An 18,362-nucleotide genomic window follows, 5' to 3' on the forward strand; every position below is an offset into this window, starting at 1 on the left:
CATCACACACATCCATGCCCGAGGCAGGATTCGAACCTGCGACCGTAGCGGCCTCACGGTTCCAGACTGCAGCGCCTAGAACCGCACGAAGGGAATTGAAAAGCACGCTTTGTGATCTGGACAATGAAAATCCATCAACCAAAGGAGGAAGTTCACTTAACAGTAGAAGAAATAATTTCGCTGATTACTTTATAGACATTGCTGGGAAAGTACCACAGCAAGACATTTGTATCTAAAAATTGTCGGTAACAATCGTTGCAAACACTGAATCAGTTTATTTTCGAACGTGAAAGATTTTTCTGTTTATATCTCTTATAATGGCTCGTGGATTTGAGGTGCAGATGGTCGCCCCGCGCCGCCAATCAAACAGTCTGAAATTCCAAACTATTTTATTGCAGCCCCCCGCCATGGCTCAATATAAATTACAGCAAGTTGCAGCGGGGCTGAGGAACCCAGCTATCTCCTGCATATTGTCGCTCATAATGATGCCAGGATGGATCGTCAACCCAGCAGTGGATCATGATGCAATTGCCTGTGTTCCACGGTGGCTCCATGTCTGGCTTGTCTCCGGCGACTCCTGGTCCGTGTGGTGTCGGCTAGCTGCAGCTGTGTGTGTTGTGGTACGACTCACACACCCTGTACTGTCCAGCAGGGGCTGGTCAGTGATCCAGTGACCCGCATTGATGGCTGGCTAACTGCTTCTGAGGGATGGTGCTGGCCCAATGTGGTGGTGGTTCCAGGCGTGGTTTCAGGGCGGACTGCTCTGATGCAGAGTCGAACTGTGGTCCACAAACAGCATTCTGAATGCCGCCCGAGCATCACAGTCCCATGGTGATAGAGCTGTGATAGTAACAGAAGTGAAATTACTGTAAAATGGCGAGGTATTTATACTCTAATGAACTTTGCTATGCATTGTGGCACGCATATTACACATTTTAGTGGCCGCCGGTGTCTAAAGGCTTTCGCCCTCTTCTACTTAGGTACTACTACGTGAACTGTTACCACGCCTCGCCAGGCCAACTCACCTCGCAGTGTTAAAACGACTGTTTTATACACTGAAGAGCCAAAGAAACTGGTACTCCTACCTGATATCGTGTAGGGCCCCCGTGAGCAAGCAAAAATGCCACAACATGACGTGGCATGGACTCAACTAATGTCTGAAGTAGTGCTGGAGGGAATTACCACCATGAATTATGTAGGGCTGTCCATAGATCAGTAAGAGTATGAGGGGGTGGAGATCTCTTCTGAACAGCACTTTGCAAGACATCCCAGATATGCTCAATAATGTTCATGTCTGGGGAGTTTGGTGGCCAGCGGAAGTGTTTAAACTCAGAAGAGTGTTTCTGGGGCCACTCTGTAGCAATTCTGGACGTATTGGGTGTCGCACTGTCCTGCTGGAATTGCCCAAGTTCGTCGGAATGTACAATGGACATGAATGGAAACAGGTGTCAGAATCGTATCTAGACGTATCAGGGGTCCCATATTTCACCAACTGCGTACGCCCCACATCATTACAGAGCCTCCACCAGCTTGAACAGCCCCTGCTGACATGCAGGGCTCATGGATTCACGAGGTTGTCCTCATACCCGTACACGTCCATACACCCGATACAGTTTGAAAGGAGACTTGTCCGACCAGGCAACATGTTTCCAGTCATCAACAGTCCAGTGTCAGTGTTGATAGGTCCAGGCGAGTCGTAAAGCTTTGTGTCGTGTAGTCATCAAGGGTACATGAGAGGGCCTTCGGCTCCGAAATCCCAAATCGATGATGTTTTGTTGAATGGTTCACACTCTGACACTTGTTGACGGCGCAGCATTGAAATCTGCAGCAATTTGCGGAAGGGTTGCACTTCTGTCACTTTGAACGATTCTCTTCAGTTGTCGTTGGTCCCATTCTTGCAGGATCTTTTTCCAGCCACAGCGATGACGGAGATTTAATGTTTTACTGGATTCCTGATATTCACTACACTCATGAAATGGTCGTTTGGGAAAATCCCCACTTCATTACTACCTGAGAGATGCTGCGTCCCATCGCTCGTGCGCCGACTATAACACTTAAATCTTGATAATCTGCCACTGTAGCAGCAGTAAGCAGTCTAACAACTGTGCCAGACGCTTGTCTTACATAGGCGTTGCCGACCGTAACGCTCTATTCCGCCTTTTTACATATGTCTGTATTTTAATACGCATGTCTACACTAGTTTATTTGGCGCTTCAGTGTATTTTGTAGGGCATAAAACCCGCGCTTGCCTACCGCTTCAACGAACCCTTTCCTATTTTGCGTGTTTCCGACGAAATATGGTTGGTGCGCCACATTGCCCTCCTCTTTAACCCTTTCGCTGCTATAGTGAAGCTCTTTGCATTCTGAGTTGAGGCTGCATTGGTTATGACTGTACTGGTCGCCAAGAACTGGTGCCTGTGCTGAAAGATGGCGTTCTGGACGATGTGAAATACTTATCATCCGAGTTTTCGAAAACTATTCGGTGAAAAATTTTGATTTTGCACATCCTACAGTCCGAATCTTCACTTTATAAGGAACTTAATTTCATTTCGTTATCCGTCATACTTACTGAGCTGTATCAAATTATGTAAAAATATTGCCTGTGCTGAGAGACAGCGTTCTGGCCGATATAAAATACTTATCATCAGATTCTTCGAAAACCGTTGGGTGAAAATATTTGATTTTGTGCATGCTATAGTCTGAACCTTCACTCGATAAAGAAGTGAATTTGCTTTTGTTGTCTGTCGTACTTATTGCATTGCTTAAAACTAAGTAAAACATTGCACAAAATTTCAAAAGAGGTCACAGAGGTAACAATGCGGTGTGTAAACTTTGCGTATGGTTGATTTTAGTTTATACTACATTCATGACATATAGATAAGATATCAAAATGATATTTAAAATTGAGAGCAGGACGGTGCCTTATTGGGTTGTATATTCAACGAACGGTCAGGCGTGATGCGACAGAACTGTGCGTGTAGATTCGCCGGCTGCTACGAGATAGTTATCATCCGTTTTCAAGAAAACTACTAGGTGAAAAAATTTGATTTTTCGCATCTTACAGTCTGATATCTTCGTTTAATAAAGGACTTAATTTCTTCTCGTTATATGCCGTAGTTACTGTGCTGTATCAAAGTAAGTAAAACTTTCGCAAAATTTTAAAGATTTAGCAGAGGTAAAAATACACAGCATAAAGTTTGGGTGTAGTTGATTTTAGCTCATAGTGAATGAAATGTAGAAAAGATATGAAATTTTATTTAAAATGGAGGGCAGAAGGATATATAATTCGTTCTCGAGTTACTGGGTTTTATATCCGAAGGACGGTTGCGCTCAGTGCTCCCGTTCATGTCCTTGCGCATCGCGAATCGTGTGTTCATAACAATCGTCGAATATCATTAACGATTCAAGATATCGAAACGAGGTTTTCTGCAAATGACAGCACACAATGAAGCACATATGTTGTGTGATAAATACTCGAGATATTTTTTATTCACTGAGGTATGGAGGTAACTCGTCCGCAGCAGTGCGGTGGGCGGCTCCATAGCACTATAGGAAAATGTAAGCGGTGTGCGTCAGAGATGTACCTGCTCTCCTTCACGCCTGCATGCTTCTGTCTCCGCCACAACCATTAAAGCAGCTCAGCCTGCCGCAACGGAGACACAAGAGTAATGTGTACTGAAGCACAGTGGGTAAAGCAGGCCAGCTTGGGTTTCCGCTAGCCTGGCAAGTTTCACAGTATCCGTTCAGCCTGCCGCACCTGGCAACAAGTTGTGCTATCAGTGCAACGTGACTAACGAGGTATATGTTTGCATAGCTAGTCCCACTGCAGTTCACTTATCGTAACGGTGGAGCAGCAAAATGAGCGTACCAAACGTAAAGAAGATTGAGGAAAAATTAAGAATCTGGGGATATACACCAGTCACGAGAAGTTCAAGTCCAGCAGGTGAAAAGTTGTCATGTGTTTAGGAGGCAGACTTACGTAAGTCGCTTGGTGACTCGCAATGGAAATTGTGTAAAAAGTTACTAAAACGTTCATTCAGGAACCTCTAGCATGTTACAAAAGTCTGTAGTAAATTTCACAGGCAGTTTCGTCACTTAATAAATATTTTGCAAGTGGACAAAGACTTAGGGCAAGATAAAATTAATGGGAAACAGCGATCTGTCTGTTAAATAAAAATAGTAAAAAATAGTCAGTCACACAGTCTTTTGTTAAATATATGACAGGTTTCAGCCTCCAGTTGTATCCCACCTTCAGATAAGGCTGCATTCACAATGGCACCGAAAATGGTCGTTAGAAATCGTTGCCAGAAGTCGCCCGATAACGTCGGCCGACAGCATGGTCATAGTACATTCGATGCCCATCGCAAGTTTTCAGCAGGGTCATGGAGTTTAGATTACTTTCGGTTAGAATCTATTCTCTGTACGAAGTAGGTTAGATTTTAACCTCTTAGGATTGGGTGGATACCAAGACGCCTCTGTGCTTGGATGCGAGTGCTGGATAGCAGCTTCTTCTATTAAAGAGACGTCGAATGCATGTGAATGAGCTTTCCTGTCCCGTTAAGAATCTGTCGAGTACTATATACTCTATCCTCAGTTACAGGAATAACCAGACAAGTTTTACGAATATATGGATGACAGAGAAAGTCCTGTTGCATACTCGAGATAATTAGTGGGGATCTTAAAAAGCAAGCTGTAAACACTCTGTTTTGCTGTATATATTTAAAGTTGTGTAGACGTATGTCAGTCAACCTTCAGTGACTGTCATTTAGCACACGAGTTAAGACAAGTGTAAAGTGTAGCATAAGATATCTTTAAAACCTAAAGCACTTAAAAGTAGAAATATATACTATATACTGTACCACATTTACAAACAACTTTATATTAGAATGAGATTTTCACTTTGCAGCGGAGTGTGCGCTGATATGAAACTTCCTGGCAGATTAAAACTGCGTGCCCGACCGAGACTCGAACTCGGGACCTTTGCCTTTCGCGGGCAAGTGCTCACCAACTGAGCTACCAAAGCACGACTCACGCCCGGTACTCACAGCTTTACTTCTGCCAGTACCTCGTCTCCTACCTTCCAAACTTTACAGAAGCTCTCCTGCGAACCTTGCAGAACCAGCACTCCTGAAAGAAAGGATATTGCGGAGACATGGCTTAGCCACAGCCTAGGGGGAGGTTTCCAGAATGAGATTTTCACTCTGCAGCGGAGTGTGCGCTGATATGAAACTTCCTGCAGATTAAAACTGCGTGCCCGACCGAGACTCGAACTCGGGACCTTTGCCTTTCGCGGGCAAGTTCTCTACCAACTCAGCTACCGAAGCACGACTCACGCCCGGTACTCACAGCTTTACTTCTGCCAGTACCTCGTCTCCTACCTTCCAAACTTTACAGAAGCTCTCCTGCGAACCTTGCAGAACCAGCACTCCTGAAAGAAAGGATATTGCGGAGACATGGCTTAGCCACAGCCTAGGGGGAGGTTTCCAGAATGAGATTTTCACTCTGCAGCGGAGTGTGCACTTGCCCGCGAAAGGCAAAGGTCCCGAGTTCGAGTCTCGGTCGGGCACGCAGTTTTAATCTGCCAGGAAGTTTCATATCAGCGCACACTCCGCTGCAGAGTGAAAATCTCATTCTGGAAACCTCCCCCTAGGCTGTGGCTAAGCCATGTCTCTGCAATATCCTTTCTTTCAGGAGTGCTGGTTCTGCAAGGTTCGCAGGAGAGCTTCTGTAAAGTTTGGAAGGTAGGAGTCGAGGTACTGGCAGATGTAAAGCTGTGAGTACCGGGTGTGAGTCGTGCTTCGGTAGCTCAGTTGGTAGAGCACTTGCCCGCGAAAGGCAAAGGTCCCGAGTTCGAGTCTCGGTCGGGCACGCAGTTTTAATCTGCCAGGAAGTTTCAACTTTATATTAACAGAATTACTATCCTACTGGCATAAAACGCCAGTAAGCAGTAATAATAATTTGTAAACAACTAATGACAATCTATCAGAAAAAGGTCCAGTACAGTAACTATAAGCTTGTAAGATACCAACCCTTTTCACTTGATCAAATTATTATTTGAGTTTACAGTCTTTGCATAAAATTTCCGATAAAGATTTTGTCTGATTGAGGTTTCGATTAAACCTGAGATTTCAGTCCAAAGATTTCGAACTACACTCCTGGAAATGGAAAAAAGAACACATTGACACCGGTGTGTCAGACCCACCATACTTGCTCCGGACACTGCGAGAGGGCTGTACAAGCAATGATCACACGCACGGCACAGCGGACACACCAGGAACCGCGGTGTTGGCCGTCGAATGGCGCTAGCTGCGCAGCATTTGTGCACCGCCGCCGTCAGTGTCCGCCAGTTTGCCGTGGCATACAGAGCTCCATCGCAGTCCTTAACACTGGTAGCATGCCGCGACAGCGTGGACGTGAACCGTATGTGCAGTTGACGACTTTGAGCGAGGGCGTATAGTGGGCATGCGGGAGGCCGGGTGGATGTACCGCCGAATTGCTCAACACGTGGGGCGTGAGGTCTCCACAGTACATCGATGTTGTCGCCAGTGGTCGGCGGAAGGTGCACGTGCCCGTCGACCTGGGACCGGACCGCAGCGACGTTCGGATGCACGCCAAGACCGTAGGATCCTACGCAGTGCCGTAGGGGACCGCACCGCCACTTCCCAGCAAATTAGGGACACTGTTGCTCCTGGGGTATCGGCGAGGACCATTCGCAACCGTCTCCATGAAGCTGGGCTACAGTCCCGCACACCGTTAGGCCGTCTTCCGCTCACGCCCCAACATCGTGCAGCCCGCCTCCAGTGGTGTCGCGACAGGCGTGAATGGAGGGACGAATGGAGACGTGTCGTCTTCAGCGATGAGACTCGCTTCTGCCTTGGTGCCAATGATGGTCGTATGCGTGTTTGGCGCCGTGCAGGTGAGCGCCACAATCAGGACTGCATACGACCGAGGCACACAGGGCCAACACCCGGCATCATGGTGTGGGGAGCGATCTCCTACACTGGCTGTACACCACTGGTGATCGTCTAGGGGACACTGAATAGTGCACAGTACATTCAAACCGTCATCGAATCCATCATTCTACCATTCCTAGACCGGCAAGGGTACTTGCTGTTCCAACAGGACAATGCACGTCCGCATGTATCCCGTGCCACCCAACGTGCTCTAGAAGTTGTAAGTCAACTACCCTGGCCAGCAAGATCTCCGGATCTGTCCCCCATTGAGCCTGTTTGGGACTGGATGAAGCGTCGTCTCAACGCGGTCTGCACGTCCAGAACGAACGCTGGTCCAACTGAGGCGCCAGGTGGAAATGGCATGGCAAGCCATTCCACAGGACTACATCCAGCATCTCTACGATCGTCTCCATGGGAGAATAGCAGCCTGCATTGCTGCGAAAGGTGGATATACACTGTACTAGTGCCGACATTGTGCATGCTCTGTTGCCTGTGTCTATGTGCCTGTGGTTCTGTCAGTGTGATCATGTGATGTATCTGACCCCAGGAATGTGTCAATAAAGTTTCCCCTTCCTGGGAGAATGAATTCACGGTGTTCTTATTTCAATTTCCAGGAGTGTATATCCCAATTATGATATTTTCACCCTCAGAGTGCCACAAACTCACTCTCACTCGGACTAAACTTACCAGTTTCTCAAGTCCATATTTCTTGTGCAAGAGCGTCGGTCGATTTGAATGAAGAAAAAAATAATTAGAATTTCACTGACTGTCGTTCGAAGTCTGCGCGTTTGGGAGATAAGATTGGTTATAGTGTGACCGCGAACAGAGTGGCCTACTGATTTTGAAAAGATCGGCCGTCTCCGGTCGATGTCGGTTGTCGCCAGAATCCACCGATATCGGTTATCTTCCACGGGCGACAATTTCAGGGGATGCCAAATTCATATTCTTGAAGAAAGAAACCTTGTTTCACAAACCATCTATACTTCGTTCATCGTTAGAATAAACCTAATGTAAACATTACACCATGTTTTTTTTCCGCGCTTACTGAAACCTCATTGGATTTCGTTTCACATGGAGCTGTTTCGAATACAGTCAAGTACGATAATGAGAATACGTTTTATGCTGTGCGTTACGCACATATCGACTCAGCGATAATACAGGGAAACAGCTTTACATCGCACTTAACTTGGACAGAACTGGCCAGGCAAGTGACCCAACTAAACTGCATTGGTGTGAAGAGTTGCAGTAACGACGTAAAAAGTGACGAGCAGAGAACAGTATACCTTTGAATGTCATTTAATTTTGAAAGAAAAGGAAATAATATATGGTAAAACTCAGGCGATATGCTTCTTTATGTGACTGGACGGAAAACAAAACATGGTCTCGATGTTAGCTAACATAGTATAGGAATTAAAAACAAGAATGGTAAGAATTCCTGACTTTAACAATGGTAATTTTTCTGCATGATCTACGTGCGGCGCAAAAGAGCACTCACGAGATTTTACCACATAGTTAAATATTGAAGCCACTGAAGGTATTACTGTCAATCGTCCGGTAGTAGTTAAATATTGAAGCCACTGAAGGTATTACTGTCAATTGTCCGGTAGTCTCTGAACCCCTTCCATATTGGACTCGGAGGAATGCAGTTCAGTACGGCTACATTAATAATGAGGTGATCAGCAACAGTATCCCAAGCCACCAAGAAATCCAAATGTCCTCCTCCTCTTTTATGGTGGGCTGTTCTGCATTTCGCCATCGTTCGGCAGTGACGTGTCACAAAGCTTCATGCATCAGTTGCAGTACGTTTGGCAACTTAAATATCCTATTTCTCGTGACAAATTCCTTAACTTGGCTCCAGATGAATTCTGTTGGGTTCAGATTGCAAAGCTAAAGTAGCAACTGTAAAAATGCAGCATGTGTACAGTGTACTCGACGCAACGAATTTTTTTTTCCATGTTTCAACGATGCATTTCACTCTGTCTAGTGTGAGACCACATCTGTCCTACAAATCAATGGTCACATTCAAACAAAGGGCGTTTGATTTTTCTACAAACGATTTGATTGTGTAATGATTTCTCAACTTCAACAATCTTTTATAAAAGATGGAAGTATTTTCAATAAAAACCAATATTTTGCGTGCGGTATGTTATTAGACATTATAAGATGTGCATTTTTCCTGAAAAACGATGGTTAAGTATGGGCTAATTACCATTTATTTGATCAATTTCATATTTAGACGATTTAGGTCTTCAATCTCAACAAAAAAAGTTGCAGTCTCCAACGAGCTCGAACCACCACCCGCAACACACCCGAATATTAATCGATGATGCTACCAATTACAATACATCTATAGTTAAGATTCAATCCCTTTTCTTTAGTATATATTCCTCAAAAAAAGTCAAAGCTGATTTTTTTTCCTGTAATGATGTGAAAACTGTAAGTACAAATTGTTTCTAGTCATTAATGATATTCTGCGCTCGTGTTTCACTATGAAGCAGGAAGCAGTGTCATCCATATTCACGGTACTTATGAACAGCGATACATTTAGAGCACAAGTAGCATTTAGAGAGACTGTAACTGTGCACGATATTTGAAATAAAAATTACGTAGTTGAAGTACGAATAAGAAAAACATTGCTGCCTGTTAATACATCAGAATTTGTTAAAGTTTATACACATAGTGATAAGATTTTTAATATATAAGTTGGACCGAGTTCCAAGGGCGAAACAACACCAGTGTACGAGACCTACGGCTGCTGACCAATCATCGCGTTTGTGTTTGTTTACATCAGGTTTATTCTTATATTGAATGGAGTATACTGTATAGTATCCAGCGCACGTTGGTCTATCGATGTTTCATTTGATTTTGAAACTCATCTCAGTTGTTTTTTAAACATTTTGAACAATTTCTGACCGAATCATATATTGATTTTTGAAACCGTGCGTAGTGTACGTGATGTCTCTGCCAGGGGAATCCCTGTCGCATCTACAAATAAAAAGCTTTGCCGCAGACAAAAGGGGACGGGGCAATGTAAGCTGAACGCAATAAACTCGAATGGGTGAATGACAGTAATCTGGTTGGATTGGATGTGCAAATAATCAGCGTTGGGAAATACGGAAGCGTCCGATCTAACCCGTCGGCTTTGACCCATGACGTCACAAATATAGCGGAAACGACAATTCCAATATGGCGGATATAGAAACGTTGCATACGTATCACAAAGATGAAAACACATAGAAAAAGAACACACACAAAGGTTTCACAAGAACAATCTGCTAACATTGATAGCAAACAAAGATAATAATAAACAAGTGGTACTCAAGGCCAGGCAGGGGGGGCTGCGCCCCCCCCTGACCCCCCCCCCCCCCCCCCCCCCGCCAAAAAAAAACTCCCAACCTAACCTCGTATTCAAGGCTACGCTACAGATCAATGTGTAGGTCAATCAAAAGATAAACAAAAGAAACAAATAAAAAAAAAAAGAAAAAAACAATATTGATTCATTAGACATAACGAGTAGCGACAAAACATATAGACCATAAAGATTGAAATGACGTCACACACCACAACACCCTTACGTCACGGGTCAAAGCCGGCGCGTGAGATCGGATGTTTCTGTTGACCCCAGCGTTGTTATAATTATGAGCGGAATCAATAGATTCACTATACCAGAGTGGAAATAAAGGACTAACAGGAATAGCAGGTAAGAAAGATTACATATTATCTCCTCTGTTTATCCAAGAAAAAGCAATTTTGACAGAAAAGTTTTGAGAGAGTCGTACAGTATTAATAGCCAGTTTTACAGTCGCCGTCTAGCAGTCGCCTAAGTGCTATTTTCGGAATAGCGTGGAAAACGCATTGTATGAGTATGTAATAACGTCTAACCGGAAAATAAATCCGGGATAACTGAACCGGTGATTCTGGCAGGGTTGGGGAAGTTAACGGGAGAATATGTTTTGACAGTGGCAGGAATAGTTACAGAATTATCCATGAGAAGATTATTTGTTAGAACGAGGAAGAAAAAGAAACGGGGACATCACACAAATTATGTGGAAGAATATGACGATTCTAAATTTATATAAAAATTTCGTACTACTGCTTTTCGAACTCATGTTTGAGAAACTGGAGCGTATGAATGACATGTGAAACTATTTCCTAACATAAAACTTTGTACTTGTAGTAGGCCTAATAGGTATTTGCTAGTGGTACGTATATTCTGTCGTGTTATTTATGTAAATGAGATACTTAAAAATGAAAATTTGTGGCAAAACAGTCTCACTTTTTGTCATGTGTTACAGTAGCTGCAATATTAGAAAGAGTTATTTCGTTTTATCTTGCAGACAGTGACAAAATGAACGTAATCAAATCGAGAAACTACACCAGTCTTGGGTACTATTCGTGTTAGCAACTTTTTCATTGTTAGACAATGACATTTTGATTTTTTTATGTAGCAAAACATTTGACGAACTTCAACAAGGTAATAGATTCTCTTGCAAAAAGGAAAGCACGCCGTGTAAAACTATACCAAGAGTAGAGAGAAAAAAATGCGAAGACCGCAGAAGAATTGAAGAAATGTGTAATGTGTTGCTTGTCTCTTGTCTTTAGTGGTTTTATGTTTCCTGTATTTTATTTTATGTTACAGAAAAGAGAAAGTTATTAGCTAATAGGCGTTAAAGAGTGCAAATTTTTCGTAGAGTTCTTATTCTCCTGGTCACAAATAATCCCATCCAGTTTTAATTGTGAGTTTTTTTAAGGGGGTAGGATGTCGAATTGGCTGACTGGAAGCAGGAGAGCACCACAGGACATTTTAATTTCCACTGTCCAGGTCGGGTGGCTTCTATTATAAAAAAATACATGCTTGAATTCCACAGAGCTAAATCCAATGACGTGTGATAGAAAAATGTTCTGCGAAGAGGCGTGTCATTGGACTTTGGCACACAAGACCAAGTAACATGTCTTAAAATTCATGCGAACATATATGTTTTATATATCAAACTCTTCAGAAAGATGTGTGCTACAAAATGAACATACTTTGAAAATCTATTTTTTTTTTATTGTAGGGGCACTATCAAGTTTTTGACCCGGTTTGGAAATATCGTAGATCCGGGGCTGATTATGACGCTTGGAACAGTTATGTTGACACAGTCACAAAACTGCTGGGAACAGCACAACTGTTCCAAGCGTCATCATCATCATCAGCCGGATGGTGCACTATCCGAAACTGATCTTTTTTTATTGAAAGAGAAAGTGTGGCTGACAGCTGCATGGGAATGTGTGCTATATATTTGAGGCCATTTATCAGTATACAGGCTTTCTTAATTCAGGGTAAGCATTAAAATAGGAAAAAAATGTGGCTCTATGGATATTAAAAATCGCAGTCTGGTGGTATGCGACGTAGTGTGAAGAAAGCTTAGTATGAAAAAGAAGTTTCTTCTTGAAGATATGTACGTTTTAGATTCACTTAATAATAAAAACGAACTTCGTGTTTGGTAGAATGCATTTGGGTAATTTCAAATGACGATCAATTGTGGCCACTTAGAATGAATTCAGGGAACCCGCAACACACATCCCGGAAAAAGTAATTACAACTTACGTATAAGTGTGGTCATATGTAGCTGGAACACCCTAATGTTACAGGAACTCAACTTCTGAAACCGCACTTTAGTTTCTGTTGCAGTGTAATAGACATCCCAGTTCTAAAGTGGAGAGAATCTCGACTTTCAGAGATGGTTCTCATTACTGCAGAAAAAATGTATTATAGTAGGTAATCTGAAGATGGTTTGAATTGAGAATAGAGAACGAAGTTGCAGAGACAACTTTTCATACTGAAACATATAAATAAGACCAAAAGGAACAATAAATCCACCATTTAGTGATCAACAATTACAAAAAATGGACACAAGTTTCATTGAGCCTTGTCTTGTGATGCTCCGGTATTTTTATCAGTTTCTGAACGCTACTAATAGCGCTCCTGTGAAAGCATACAGAATAAACTGCTATGTAGCATATCACAGTGGGAAGACAGCCAGGCAAGCAAGTTTCCCATAGACTGCTTGGGTTGGGCATAGCTTGGATAGGATGGGAGTAAAGCTGCCTGCCCATTTGGCTGATAACATTTGGTAACTTGGCTGCCTGGTTAAAAGGCAAGCATGGGTAGGGATTGGTCTTGTTAATCTTTTCACTTCTAATGGTGTGTATACATGTCCTGCTATATCTTTTCACTCCTAATGGTGTGTATACATGTCCTGCTACATCTATAAGTGCACCAGAGGTGTACACATTCCGCTTTTAAAAGCAGAATGTGTACACCTCTGGTGCACTTATAGAGGTAGCAGGACATGTATACACACCATTAGGAGTGAAAAGATTTAACAAGACCAATCCCTTGGGTCACCATAAACTAGATAATCTGTTTGCAAACTAGGGTGACAAGGGCCATGGCTGTTGGCTCTGTTGGCTCCAATCTGCTGTAATACTCAAGATTACTCTTACCACTATGTTTCCTCATGCTCTGCTTACCCTAAGCTCTGTTAAATTCTTTTTAGATTGACTTAAAATACAATTATAGTTACTGATACTCCCTCTTAGGCTCTGCTAATCCAATCCACTGGGATTTGAACAGTGGCTCGGTCTACACTTCGTCACGTGTTTCGCGTCCTGTGTATATAAACAAGGTCAGCACGTAGCAGAGTAAGTGTTGCTGTGATACATGTTATGACAATGGTCAAGAGTGTTCCTCTCTAATACTGGATCTCCCTTTACTGATCCACATACTGCATGAACATCTCCACAGAGATTCATCCTTTCTCCTTGTTAATGAGTTTGTCTATGGAGAGAATTAACTCAGTTCCTTAAGTTTGGTTCACCATAGCAAGATTTGTGGCTGGTAACACTTCCATAGGTTTCTCTGGCCAGTAAAACTGAAGCTGTGAATTACTCAGGTGGATTTCTTCTCAAGCTGTGGTAGATAGACGAAACTAGGTTCCACCATTTCATATGATGTACTGTTTATTAGCAGTCTACTTCCACCTAGCTCTGAACAGGTGAGCTCCACCTGTTCACAGGAACTGGCTACTACTAACACTTTATCAAAGGTAGAGTACAATCAGTGCTCCTAAATCTGCTGAAAATACAACTCAGGCCTAATCACCTCATTCATGTAGTCCTTTTCTGTGTTATGACCTCCCTTGATAAACTTCCTTAGCATCCCTAGGTTGACAGGATACACGTGAACTCTATAATACTGGTACTGTACCTGCTTTCCTGCTACTGGAAAGAAAACTGAAATGTAGACCTTTGCCCCATCAGTCCTTGCTTCCCCTGTGGTTAGGTTAAACAATGGTTAGGTTTCAAGACCAACTTCAATTGGAGTGGTAGTTCTTTTTGCACTTTCCATAGCCTCTCCAGATACTCATCTGGTAACAACAAGATTACTCCCTGTCATTCTCGCACAGCCTGTTGTGTAGCTTCCTACAGTTCTGATATCTGTCTGCTTGCTCCCTGCACACTGTTCTCCAAGGACTGTAACTGCATCATTATCACTACTTACCTATTCAATATTTCTAATTCAGCTTGCAACCTCTTATTGTTTTGGTTCACTGATTCTTCTACAGTTTTTGTATAGTTCATTACTTCCTCAGCCAGCTGGCATAATAATCAAGTATTGTTTAAAACATCTGCCTCCAAACTTGCAGTCCTTATTGTGTGTCACCACTCATTTGCTACCATAATAACTTTTTCATAATGTGGGGCTACAGTCATAATATATTTCTTTAAAGTCAGTACTACCATTAGACTGTTGTTTATTTACGGTGTTACACTTACACTTACACAATCATGGTTTCGGCTTCAAAGTGACATTATCAAGTGTTTTATGTGTTATAAATTGCCTAAGATGGCATACTGTTGTATTAAAATACACTATTAAAATAGACAGTGTGTCTAATAGTGTATTTTAAAATGACAGTATGCCATCGTAGGCAATTTGTAACACTTAAAAACTTGATAATGGCACTTTGTAGCTGAAATCATGATTGTGTAAGTGTAAATGTAGCACTGTTAATAAACAACAGTCTAATGGTAGTACTGACTTTAAAGAAATATATTATGACTGTAGCCCCACATTATGAAAAAGTTATTATGGTAGCAAATGAGTGGTGACACACAATAAGGACTGCAAGTTTGGAGGCAGATGTTTTAAACAATACTTGATTATTATGCCAGCTGGCTGAGGAAGTAATGAACTATACAAAAACTGTAGAAGAATCAGTGAACCAAAACAATAAGAGGTTGCAAGCTGAATTAGAAATATTGAACAGGTAAGTAGTGATAATGATGCAGTTACAGTCCTTGGAGAACAGTGTGCAGGGAGCAAGCAGACAGATATCAGAACTGTAGGTGGTACTGGTGGTACTGACTTTAAAGAAATTTGCTACCATGTTTCCTTGTACCCACTGCTTTACTACTTTTACCGTGTCATTCATTCTCCTAATGTCTACCTTGTCAGCTGCCCCAATCTCAGTTTTCAGAGGTTGGTCTCCCATGTTGATCCAACTTCTCCTCCTCATTATATGCAGTATACTCTCCAGACCTGTGTCATCTCACCTCTCAATTTCTGATAAGTCCCATGTGTCCTCATACATACCCCTGTAACTCCTGTAAGCACTCCGTAATTCTCCTCAACCTGCCAAAAATGTTTAATGCTTCCTCCAGCCATCTCACCTCATTCTGCATTTCCCATACCTTAAATAACGTATGTGTCACCCAATGGTTACTATTAACTGCCTCCTCTTGTCTTGTGCATATAACTCCCCCTTCCAGATGCTAGTTCTGCAATGATTTTACTCCAGCAATAACCAATAGCATGGTGATGGGCTGCATCTACTCCAGCTTGTCTCCTGAAGCACCCAACCTGAGGCCAGGGACACACATTACCCTTCCGTTTCCCTGAAAGTCCCCTGCTACCCCACAGTAGTTCATCCTGCTTACACTATATGTTTTTCTTTACTTATACGTAACAAACATGCAACATAAATCTACTCTTATCTCCAAGGAAATAATGCTTGTGGACTTCTCATTGGACCATCTAAAACTTCTCTCTCACCAACCTGCACTTTCTTTTTCATATTTCCCTTCCATTCCAACCCCAAAATTCTTGGAATAACTTCTGGATACCCACAAAATGGTCTCAGACATCCCACACATGCAATTGTCATTCTCATTGGCAACTGGGTCATGACATTCACTGATGATGTAGTTTTCTCAACCTGATATGGCCCTTGATATTTAGAAAAAAATTCTATCTTCCCTTTTTGAATATAAGAATTCGATAACATTATCCATTGGCCAACCTTGTATTGTGGCATTCTTGTTGTACAGCTCACTGCTGCTTCTTCTTGCTTTTCTAGTGCTCTGGTATTAGCCTTGCACATACTGTTCCAAATTTCCCTTATCATTCTTAAACTCTTTCACAAATTCTTCTGTCTTACCCTTCTTGACTCTTAAAATGTCAGGTAGTGATGGCCCCTTAACAGGCATATACTACCTCATATGCTGACAGCACTGTTTTCGTGTGCTGCTTCGTGTTGTACACTGAGGCCACATAGCTGGAATAAACACTTTAATTAGCATGGTGTGTATCCAAATAGTCTCCTAGCATCTTCACTATACTTCTGTGAACTCTTTCCACTCTTCCATTGGCTTAAGGGTGTAAAGGACTTATTCTCAATTTTTTTACACACAACAGCTTACACAATCCCTTGAACAAATCTGCAAAGTTGGTTCTCAGATCCATCACTATCATCTCAGATACCCCAGACTTTTGTATATAGTTGTCTATTAGCACTTATGCCATTGTTGCCTGTTTGTTGGACACTGTGATGTCTTCCACATATCTCTAAAAATGGGCTATCATATCCCACTTCTAACACCAGTAGTAATAGATGGCGTATTTGTGGTGCAATGGGGATGCTGTGAGGTGCCAGTCAGTCAGCCTGAGATTTCAGATTGTTTTATTATGGCTTCCTGCTGTGGCTAAATACAGGAAATGGAAACAAGGCTGAGGCATCCAATGGTCTTCTGTGTTTTGTCACCTCACAATGCAATCATACCGCAGTGTAGGCTGGGCAGTGACTCGTGATGCAACTGCCTCTGTCAGTGGGTCCAGGCAATCTCAGATAGCTGTGGCCATGTGTACTGTGGCATAGCTCATGCACCTTGCACTGGCCAACAGGTGTTAGGTAGGTGATGTAATGGCAGTGACCCACTGCCCCACATTGATTCTGGTCAGCTGCTTCCCAGGGCTGGTGCTGGTTTGATGTGCTGGTGACTCCAGGTTCTATGGTTTTGGAGTGGACTGCATTGGCACAGAGTCAAAATGTTGTTCATGAACTGCATTTCGGATGAAAAGTATTCCAGATGGTGCCCATGTATCACAGCCCCATAGCGATAGAGCTGCAATTCTAGTAGAAGTGACTTTAGTGGAAAATGGTTAGGTATTTATCAGCTTCCAAGCTGCACTTGCTTGGGCTGTGCTATGCCTTGTGACATACTAAACATTTCGGCAGCCACCAGTGTGGAAAGGCTTCTGCTCTCTTCTGCTTGGATGCTGCTGTGTCAGCTGTTTCACACCTTAACAGGCTGGCTTGCTTCGCACTGATGTGATGACTGTGTTATATTTTGTAAGGAGTAACACCCATGCTTGCCTATGGCTGGCACTGCTACAAAACCACTTCCTTCTTAGCACGTTTCTGACCAAATACATTTGTTGCTCTACACATTATTGAATTGTGTGCAATTATATACTTTGTGGCTGCAATACAATAAAACATTGATTACAGTGAACCAGCTCAAGTAACAGAATTTATTTCAAACTGTTATTGTTAACTGAAGATTGGTTCATTCTGAAGAAAGAGCTCTTTGCAGGGAGCAAAGCATTTGCTGTTTAGTGCCTTTTCAAGTTCTGAATGGCCACAATTGAGGAAAAGTGGAACCTCTAGAACACAAACACCAAATAGCTTAACAGTGTTGTGCATCTAGATCATTTCTCTCTCTTAATCTGTTTTGCAGTGAAACCCTCACAAAACTTTACACAGATTTGCAAGTATGTGCCTGTCTTCTTAAACTTATCATGATACTGCTTGTGAGATGTGTCCCATATTTCAAGGTCTTTTTGCACCCCTTTAATGAGCAATTCAGTGCTGAAACCAGCTGCTTCCATTGCAAGCTGATGACAGCTTTTCCTAGAGGTGTGACCACATGTGCACTGCCCTATCTCTGGCAATGGGTGCTGCTTCACAGCAATTGGCAAGATCAGTGTAATGCAGCAATGGTCAGTGAATACGATTCTCTCACTGTGTCCTCACACTGAGTTTGCATGTTTCACATGTCCTGTTGAAATGTGCAAGAAAATAA

At 42.6% G+C, this 18,362-nt stretch overlaps 1 long non-coding RNA gene across 1 annotated transcript in view; it reads left to right on the forward strand.

The window, feature by feature from the left end:
* The first annotated feature begins 10,575 nt into the window (after nt 1-10,575).
* Nucleotides 10,576-18,362, forward strand: part of LOC126091968 (uncharacterized) — a 39,080-nt gene continuing 31,293 nt past the window's right edge. Inside the window, exon 1 of the long non-coding RNA XR_007521289.1 lies at nt 10,576-10,653. This is a non-coding gene — a long non-coding RNA (uncharacterized LOC126091968). The remainder of the gene's footprint in view (nt 10,654-18,362) is intronic.

Source organism: Schistocerca cancellata, chromosome 7 (assembly GCF_023864275.1).
Source record: "Schistocerca cancellata isolate TAMUIC-IGC-003103 chromosome 7, iqSchCanc2.1, whole genome shotgun sequence".
In the NCBI taxonomy this organism is placed as follows: domain Eukaryota; kingdom Metazoa; phylum Arthropoda; class Insecta; order Orthoptera; family Acrididae; genus Schistocerca; species Schistocerca cancellata.